Source organism: Octopus sinensis, linkage group LG29 (genome assembly GCF_006345805.1).
Source record: "Octopus sinensis linkage group LG29, ASM634580v1, whole genome shotgun sequence".
In the NCBI taxonomy this organism is placed as follows: Eukaryota; Metazoa; Mollusca; class Cephalopoda; order Octopoda; family Octopodidae; genus Octopus; species Octopus sinensis.
This window is the reverse complement of record NC_043025.1, coordinates 8,639,976-8,648,749: the sequence shown is the minus strand read 5'-3', so window position 1 is coordinate 8,648,749 and position 8,774 is coordinate 8,639,976. Positions and strand designations below refer to the sequence as shown.

At 43.0% G+C, this 8,774-nt stretch overlaps 1 protein-coding gene across 1 annotated transcript in view; it reads left to right on the top strand.

Annotated features, from left to right (window-relative positions):
* Window positions 1-1,034: 1,034 nt before the first annotated feature.
* The window catches only part of LOC115226010 (C2 domain-containing protein 3-like), a 163,433-nt gene continuing 155,693 nt past the window's right edge, over window positions 1,035-8,774 (top strand). The window contains exon 1 of the mRNA XM_036514798.1: window positions 1,035-1,191. The gene's annotated coding sequence lies outside the window, so the exon portion shown is untranslated. The remainder of the gene's footprint in view (window positions 1,192-8,774) is intronic.

Sequence of the window (8,774 nt, the reverse complement as noted above, 5' to 3'; positions counted from 1 at the left end):
ACATTTCTGAAGATAACAGAAACCCTTTTCTCCCACCCCTAACCCTAATACAAACCCTAACCCGGTACTATTAGCGAACAGTGGTCCCGGTTGACGCACACGCGTACTCGCGCATCCGCGCTAGCTAGTCGTGACTAGTCGATCCTACAACGACTACCTAGCAAAGTGAATAAAACACAAAATAAAAAATTTTTTAAACAAAGTAAATAACACAAAGTAATGATCGACTACTCATGACTTGCTAGCACGTGCGCGCACCGGGACCACTATTCGCTAGTAGTACCTATTTCTTTACTGCCCACAAGGGGCTAAACATAGGGGACAAACAAGTACAGACAAACGGATTAAGTCGATTACATCGACTCCGGTGCGTAACTGGTACTTAATTTATCGACCCCGAAAGGATGAAAGGCAAAGTCGACCTCGGCGGAATTTGAACTCAGATCGCAGCGGCGAACGAAATACTAGTAGTACCTCCTAACCCTAAACCCCCGCCGAGGTCGACTTTACCTTTCATCCTTTCGGGTCGATAAATTAAGTACCAGTGACACACTGGGGATCGATGTAATCGACTTAATCCGTTTGTCTGTATTTGTATATATATATATATATATATAATCCGTTTGTCTGTACTTGTGTGTGTATATATATATATATAATATATATATATATATATATATATATATATATTATATATATATATATATATATATATATATATATATATGTATGTATATATATATATATATAATATATATATATGTATGTATATATATATTATATATATATGTATATATTATATATATATATATATATATATATGTATATATATATATATGTATATATATATGTATGTATATATATTATATATATATATACATACATATATAAAACAACACTTTCTTGAAATGTATCCGGCACTTCCTGTACCTATACCGAAGTTACGCCCAATCAGTCTCCGTAGCCAAGGTCCCGCCTCCTAATTAGATTTTCGGGGTCGCCCGCTCCTGCTGCTTAACGGAAGTTTACGTTGCTATGTCAGATGGCGCGTAACTTGTCCGTTCATGTCGAAAACCTCCAGTTTGTCTTCTTTGATTTCTTTATATCACTTGTGTGTCAATAATATGGCTGAGTGACACAAAACAGCATTTGTCTTTTATTATTAAAAAAGAAACCCCAAACTGGTCGAAGGTAGGCTATCTTTGAAAATATCGTACTTCGTTTGAAGGTTTACCTTGCGAAATTGTGTTGTCCGTTTGTATATGTTTGTTGCTGTGTTCTGCTCGCCCTCACTATGTTGGTCTGTTCTACTCTGTGTGTATTTTATTAGTATTTTTCTGCGTTTGTGTATATTCATATAAGTTACAGTGTGTTATTGTGATAATGTTGGCCTGTTCTATATCGACGCGTGTTTCCCCGCCTGACTTTGTTACCTCATAACTTTTGGAAAAAAATGGATATTTTTTAATGTAAGTTTCTTCAAGTGCCTTTCAGATAGCGTAGATTACGATTATATTGCCTTTCATCCTTTCGGGATCGATAAATTAAGTACCGGTTACGCACTGGGGACGATATAATCGACTTAATCCGTTTGTCTGACCGTGTTTGTCCCCTCTGTGTTTAGCCCCTTGTGGGTAGTAAAGAAATAGGTATTTCATCTGCCATTACGGTCTGAATTCAAATTCTGCCGAGGTCGACTTTGCCTTTCATCCTTTCGGGGTCGATTAAATAAGTACCAGTTACGCACTGGGGTCGATATAATCGACTTAATCCCTTTGTCTGTCCTTGTTTGTCCTCTCTGTGTTTAGCCCCTTGTGGGTAGTAAAGAAATAGGTATTTCATCTGTCGTTACGTTCCGAGTTCAAATTCTGCCGAGGTCGACTTTGCCTTTCATCCTTTCGGGGTCGATTAAATAAGTACCAGTTTCGCACTGGACACGCACACACACACACACCTAAATCGATACACATAATTTTTTTCAAATTTCAAGTTTAATTTTGTAGATATACGCGATGTGTGTCAGTGTGTATGTGTGCGTACCCACCACTTTTTCATTTTCACATCATATACCAATATATATTTCTTTACTACCCACATGGGGCTAAACACAGAGGGGACATACAAGGACAGACAAACGGATTAAGTCGATTATATCGACCCCAGTGCGTAACTGGTACTTATCTAATCGACCCCGAAAGGATGAAAGGCAAAGTCGACATCGGCGGAATTTGAACTCAGAACGTAACTGCAGACGAAATACCTGTTTCTTTATTACCCACAAGGGGCTAAACACAGAGGGGACAAACAAGGACAGACAAAGGGATTAAGTCGAATTTGAACTCAGAACGTAGCGGCAGACGAAATACCTATTTCTTTACTACCCACATGGGGCTAAACACGGGGAGAACAAACAAGGACAGAAAAACGGATTAAGTCGATTATGTCGACCATAGGGCGTAACTGGTACACATTTAATTGACCCCGAAAGGATGAAAGGCAAAGTCGACCTTGGCAGAATTTGAACTCAACCATTTCTTATCTACGGACCCCTCTAATAACTATTTTATTCTGGTCGACCTCTATTGCCATTCGATGTTTAAAAACTAGTTTTATAGAAACTTCTTTCAAAATCCCTATTTTGTTTTCCACACATTAACTTGTGTAGGTTGAACTATGGAAAATGTTAGAGAAAGAAACCCAGCTGTTTCTTGCAATACATAACCAATACATACATCTTAAGCAGGGGTTCCCAACCATTTTTTTTTTTACTTATGGACCCCTTTAATTACTATTTCATTCTGGTGGACCCCTGCTAGCCATTCTATATTTCAAAACTAGTTTCATAGAAACTTCTTTCAAAATTCCTATTTTGTTTTTCCCACATTATCTTATGTAGGCTGAACTGTGAAACCTAGCTGTCTCTTACAAAACATACATCAGAGCAAAATTTTTTCAGGGGCCGTTAGATACTATTGTGGATTCCCAATTTCTTATTTTATTGCATGGGACCCTTCCCCACCAAATCTTATATGAGCCCTCAGGGGCCATATGGATTTCGGTTGAAAACCATTGGTGTAATGTGTATACTGGTTACTTCTGTGACTCTTTACTCTTTTACTTGTTTCAGTCATTTGACTGCGGCCATGCTGGAGCACCACCTTTTTAGTCGAGCAAATCGACTCCGGGACTTATTCTTTGTAAGCCCAGTACTTATTCTATCGGTCTCTTTTGCCGAATCGCTAAGTGATGGGGATGTAAGCACACCATCGGTTGTCAAGCAATGCTAGGGATACAAACACAGACACACAAACACACATACATATATATATATATATATACATACATATATACAACAGGCTTCTTTCAGTTTCCGTCTACCAAATCCACTCACAAGGCTTTGGTTGGCCTGAGGCTATAGCAGAAGACACTTGCTCAAGGTGCCACGCAGTGGGACTGAACCCGGAACCATGTGGTTGGTTAGCAAGCTACTTACCACACAGCCACTCCTGCTCTGGAATGAACTTACTGAGTTTTGTATGTGTTGGTGTGTTTGGCCATCTGTGTGTGTTATACGCGTATATTAGCGTGTTCTGCCATGTTACCGTTAGCCCTAGGTTACTCCCGATAAGGCAGGATCCAGTCGGGATGAAAAGCATTCCAGCCATCGTCACCTCTTTCTTTTAGAGTTGTCTAGGACTACATGATCTAACTCAGCAGCCCCAATCTGTTCTTGCACCACAGACCAGTTTTATGCCAGACAATTTTTTCCATGAACTTGGTCATCACATGCATAACAAAACTATATAAAGAGGAGACCTCATGCGGTCATGAATGACCATGGGACTGCACCTAGAAAGTTACCCTCCGAGGCACAAGTCAGGGCAAGACTGTTTGTGGAAGGCTAGCAGTCCCCCATGCATACCAGCCTCCTTTCTCCATACCAGTGGTTTTCAACCAGGGTTCCGCCAGTACAGTCCAGGGGTTCCGCAAGAAGTTACAAAACTGTTAAAATCGGCAGTAATTTTTAATTGTCCTGTGCAGATATGTGTGCATAAGACTATTAAATTATTGCACAGGGGTTCCTCGAGCCAGTGGAATGTTTCCTTGGGGTTCCGCTCCAGCAAAAAGTTTGAAAAGCACTGCTCCATACTATTGATATTATCCAAGGGAAAGGCAAAGGGGCTGATACAGCTTGGCACCTGTGACATCGCAACTCATTTCTACAGATGTGTGGACAGGAGGAATGTGAAATAAAGTGTCTTGCTCAAGAACACAACGTACAGCCTGGTCCGGGATTCGAGCTCACAACCTCACGATCGTAAGCTCGACGCTCTAACCACTGAGCCATGCGCCTTCAGAACAAAACAATATATAATGTAATGATTAGATATACAATACTCATATCACACACACACACAATAGGCGCTGACATGTCTGTGTGGTAAGTAGCTTGCTTCCCAACCACATGGTTCCAGGTTCATTCCCACTGCATGACACCTTGAGCAAATGTCTTCTACTATAGCCTCAGGCCGACCAAAGCCTTGTGAGTAGATTTGGTAGACAGAAACTGAAAGAAGCCCGTCATATATGTGTGTGTGTATGTATGTGTCTTTTGTGCCTGTAATTAACCCCACACCACCACCACTTCACAACCGGTGCTGGTGTGTTTACATTCCCATAACTTAGTGATTCAGCAAAAGAGACTGATAAAATAAGTACTAGGCTTCAAATAAAAACCAGTACTGGGGCCAATTTATGCGGCAAAAATTGTTCATGGCTTTGCTCCAGCATGACCACACTCTAAAGTCTGAGATGAGTAAATGAATATACAATGCAAAAACACCCTACATACTGCAACTGTCCATGAAACAGAAACAAGATGAAAAAAATTTATACCAGATGATTCATGGCCTAGTGTTGGTTCACTGCCCGGTGGTCAGGAACCCTTATGGAGGCACATGGCCTAGTGGTTAGAGCAGCAGACTCGCGGTCGAGGGATCACGGGTTCGAATCTCAGACCGGGCGATGTGTGTGTTTATGAGCGAAACACCTAAGCTCCATGCGGCTCCGGCAGAATTTAATGGCGAAACTTCTGCTGACTCTTTTGCCACAACTTTCTCTCGCTCTTTCCTTCAATGGAGGCACATGGCCTAGTGGTTAGAGCAGCGGACTCACTGTCGAGGGATCGCTGGTTCGAAACTCAGACCGGGCGATGTGTGTGTTCATGAGCGAAACACCTAAGCTCCACGTGGCTCCAACAGAAGGTAATGGTGAACTTCTGTTTATTCTTTCGCCACAATTTTCTCTCACTCTTTCCTCCTGCATCTTGCAGCTCACCTGCGATGGACCGGCGTCCCATCCAGGTGGGGAACCTATACACCATGAAACCAGGAAACCGGCCTTTATGAGCCAGGCATGGCTCGAGAAGGAAGGTCAGGAACCCTTGATAATGTATCCCTTTTTAAAACACTATCTCTTACCTTTTTTTGGGGGGAGGGGCCTCTTGGAAGCAAAGTGGCTGAGTTCCTTTCAAGTGTTGGGCCTCACAGAGGCGAGTTCCTTTTAAGTTTTGGGCCTTAAGGAAGCAATGACCAAGGTCTTTGGTATTATGTCGTGCTTGAGAAGAAGACCCATCAAACCAAGTAAAATCGCAGTCGTGGCAGATACCAGTGTCCCGCAAATGTCATCCGTGTCGGTGGCATGTAAAAGCACCCATTACACTCTTGGAGTGGTTGGTCTTAGGAAGGGCATCTGGCCATAGAAAACCATGCTAAATCAGGCTGGAGTCTGGTGCAGCCCCTCAGGTTGCCATCCCTGGTCAAACCATCCAACCCATGCCAGCATGGACAATGGACGTTAAATGATGATGATGATGATTACTTGTATCAATCAATGGACTGTGGCCATGCTGGAGCACTGTCTTGAAGAACTTTTAGTCGAATGAATTGACCCTGGTACTTTTTTTTTTTTCACAAGGCTGGTATTTATTCTTTTGGTCTCTCTTGCCTAACTGCTAAGCTTTGGGGACATAAACACACCAACACTGGTTGTCAAGTGGTGGTGGAGGGACAAGCACAGACACAAAGATACACACATACACACATGCATGCATATATGGCAGGCTTCTTTCAGTTTCCATGTACCAAATCCATTCGCAAATTTGAAAATTTCCACTAAATTTTTTAAAATTTCAAAATCTGTGCCAGTGACAGAAAAGGTCTCTCCCTCTCTCTCTCCCTCCCTCCTTCCTTCCCTCTCTCTCTCTCTCTCTCTCTCCCTCCCTCCTTCCTTCCCCTCTCTCTCTCTCTCTCTCTCTCTCTCCCTCCTTCCTTCCCTCTCTCTCTCTCTCTCTCCTCCCTCCTTCCTTCCCTCTCTCTCTCTCTCTCTCTCCCTCCCTCCTTCCTCCCCTCTCTCTCTCTCTCTCTCTCCCTCCCTCCTTCCTTCCCTCTCTCTCTCTCTCTCTCCCTCCTCCTTCCTTCCCTCTCTCTCTCTCTCTCTCTCCCTCCTTCCTTCCTTCTCTCTCTCTCTCTCCCTCCCTCCTTCCTTCTCTCTCTCTCTATCTCTCTCCCTCCCTCCTCCTTCCCTCTCTCTCTCCTCTCTCTCTCTCCCTCCCTCCTTCTTACCTCTCTCTCTCTCTCTCTTCCCTCCCTCCTTCCTTCCCTCTCTCTCTTCTCTCCCTCCCCTTCCTTCCCTCTCTCTCTCTCTCTCTCTCTCTCTCCCTCCTTCCTTCCCCTCTCTCTCTCTTTCTCTCTTTACCTATCTCTTTCATTTTCACATGGTAAAGTTTCTAACTCCCTTATAAAATATATTCATAACGCTGAGTGTGTTTGTCAGTGTGTGTGTATATATGCATGTGATTTAAAAAAGGTATCATCATCATCGTTTAGCATCCGCTTTCCATGCTGGCATGGGTTGGACGGTGCAACTGGGGTCTGGGAAACCAGAAAGCTGCACCAGCCTCCAGTCTGATCTGACAGTGTTTCTACAGCTTGATGCCCTTCCTAATGCCAACCACTCTGTGAGTGTAGTGGGTGCTTTTTACGTGCCACCTGCTCAGGTGCCAGACGAGGCTGGTAAACAGCCACGATCGGATGGTGCTTTTTACGTGCCACCGGCACGGAGGCCAGTCGGGGTGGCGCTGGCAATGGCCATGTTCGGATGGTTCTCCTATGTGCCACCGGCACTGGTATCACAGCTACAGTTTCCATTGATGTTGATCGATTTCGATTTTTGATTCTCACTTGCCTCAACAGGTCGTCACAAGTAGGGTTTGTGTCACAAGAAGGAAAGGTATGCATAAGTGGGCTGGCTATGTCCCAGGTAGAGGCCACGGGTTATGGTCTCACTTGTTCTGCCAGGTCTTCCCATGAACGATAATTTATTTTAACGGCATACTTTCTCCTCTCTCTTCTTTTCTCTCTCTCTCTCACCACACACACACACACACACATATATATATATGACAGGCTTCTTTCAGTTTCCATGTACTAAATCCATTCTCAGATTTGAAAATTTCTTCTAAAATTTCAAAATCTGTGACAGCAACAAAAGACATCTCTCTCTGCCTCTCTCTCTCTCTCTCTCTCTCTCTATATATCTATATATATATATATATATATATATATATTTCACATACTTTCATTTTCTCGTGGTAAACTTTCTCACTCCCTTATAAAATATTTTCCTCAAGCTGAGTGTGTGTGTGTGTATATGCACGTGATTTACAAAAGGTATGTAAACGATAATATATTTTAACGACATATATTCTTTTGTTTCAGTCATTTGACTGTAGCCATACTGGAGCACTGCCTTAAGTAGAAGAAATTGGAACTTATTCTTTGTATTCCTAGTACTTATTCTAATGGTGTCTTTTGCCGAACTGCTAAGTTACAGGGACATAAACACACCAACATTAGTTGTCAAGTGGTAGTGGTGGGACAAACACAGATATACAATGTGTTGCATTGTCTGTGTGTTGAAAGACATACAGAAACACACACACACACATCATCATCATCGTCGTTTAACGTCTTTTCCATGCTAGCATGGGTTGGACGGTGCGACTGGGGTCTGGGAGCCAGGGGCTGCACCAGGCTCCAGTCTGATCTGGCAGTGTTTCTACAGCTGGATGCCCTTCCTAACACCAACCACTCCGCGAGTGTAGTGGGTGCTTTTTATGTGCCACCTGCACAGTTGCCAGGGGGGTCCGGCATCGGCCACGATCGGTTGGAGCTTTTAACGTGCCACTGGCATGGAAGCCAGCCAACGTGGCGCTGGCAACGGCCACGTTCGGATGGTGCTTTTTATGTGCCACCGGCACAGAAGCCAGTCGGGGCGGCGCTGGCATCAGCCACGTTCGGATGGTGCTTTTTATGTGCCACCGGCACAGGTATCACAACTACTATTTCCATTGATATTTATTTCGATGTTCATGTTCATGTACTTGATTCAACAGGTCTCCTCAAGCACAGCGGGAAAAGCACATGCAACCAAAAAAATAACTATGTATTATATGCATACATGTTATTTTTTTGAAGTCTGTGTTGCATTGTGTTGACAGATTTGCACTTAAACTTCCCACGTTTTTAATCAAAACTTGTTAGTTACTATGTTGACAACACTGTCTATCTTTCTGTCTGTCTGTCTATGTATCTTTCTATCTAACTATCACTCTCTCTCTCTCTCTCTTTCATTGTATTTCTCTTTCAACAACTTTTCTCCTCTTCTAAATATATGGTGTGACTGAAGTTATCTCCCATTTTGATTCTTCCCCT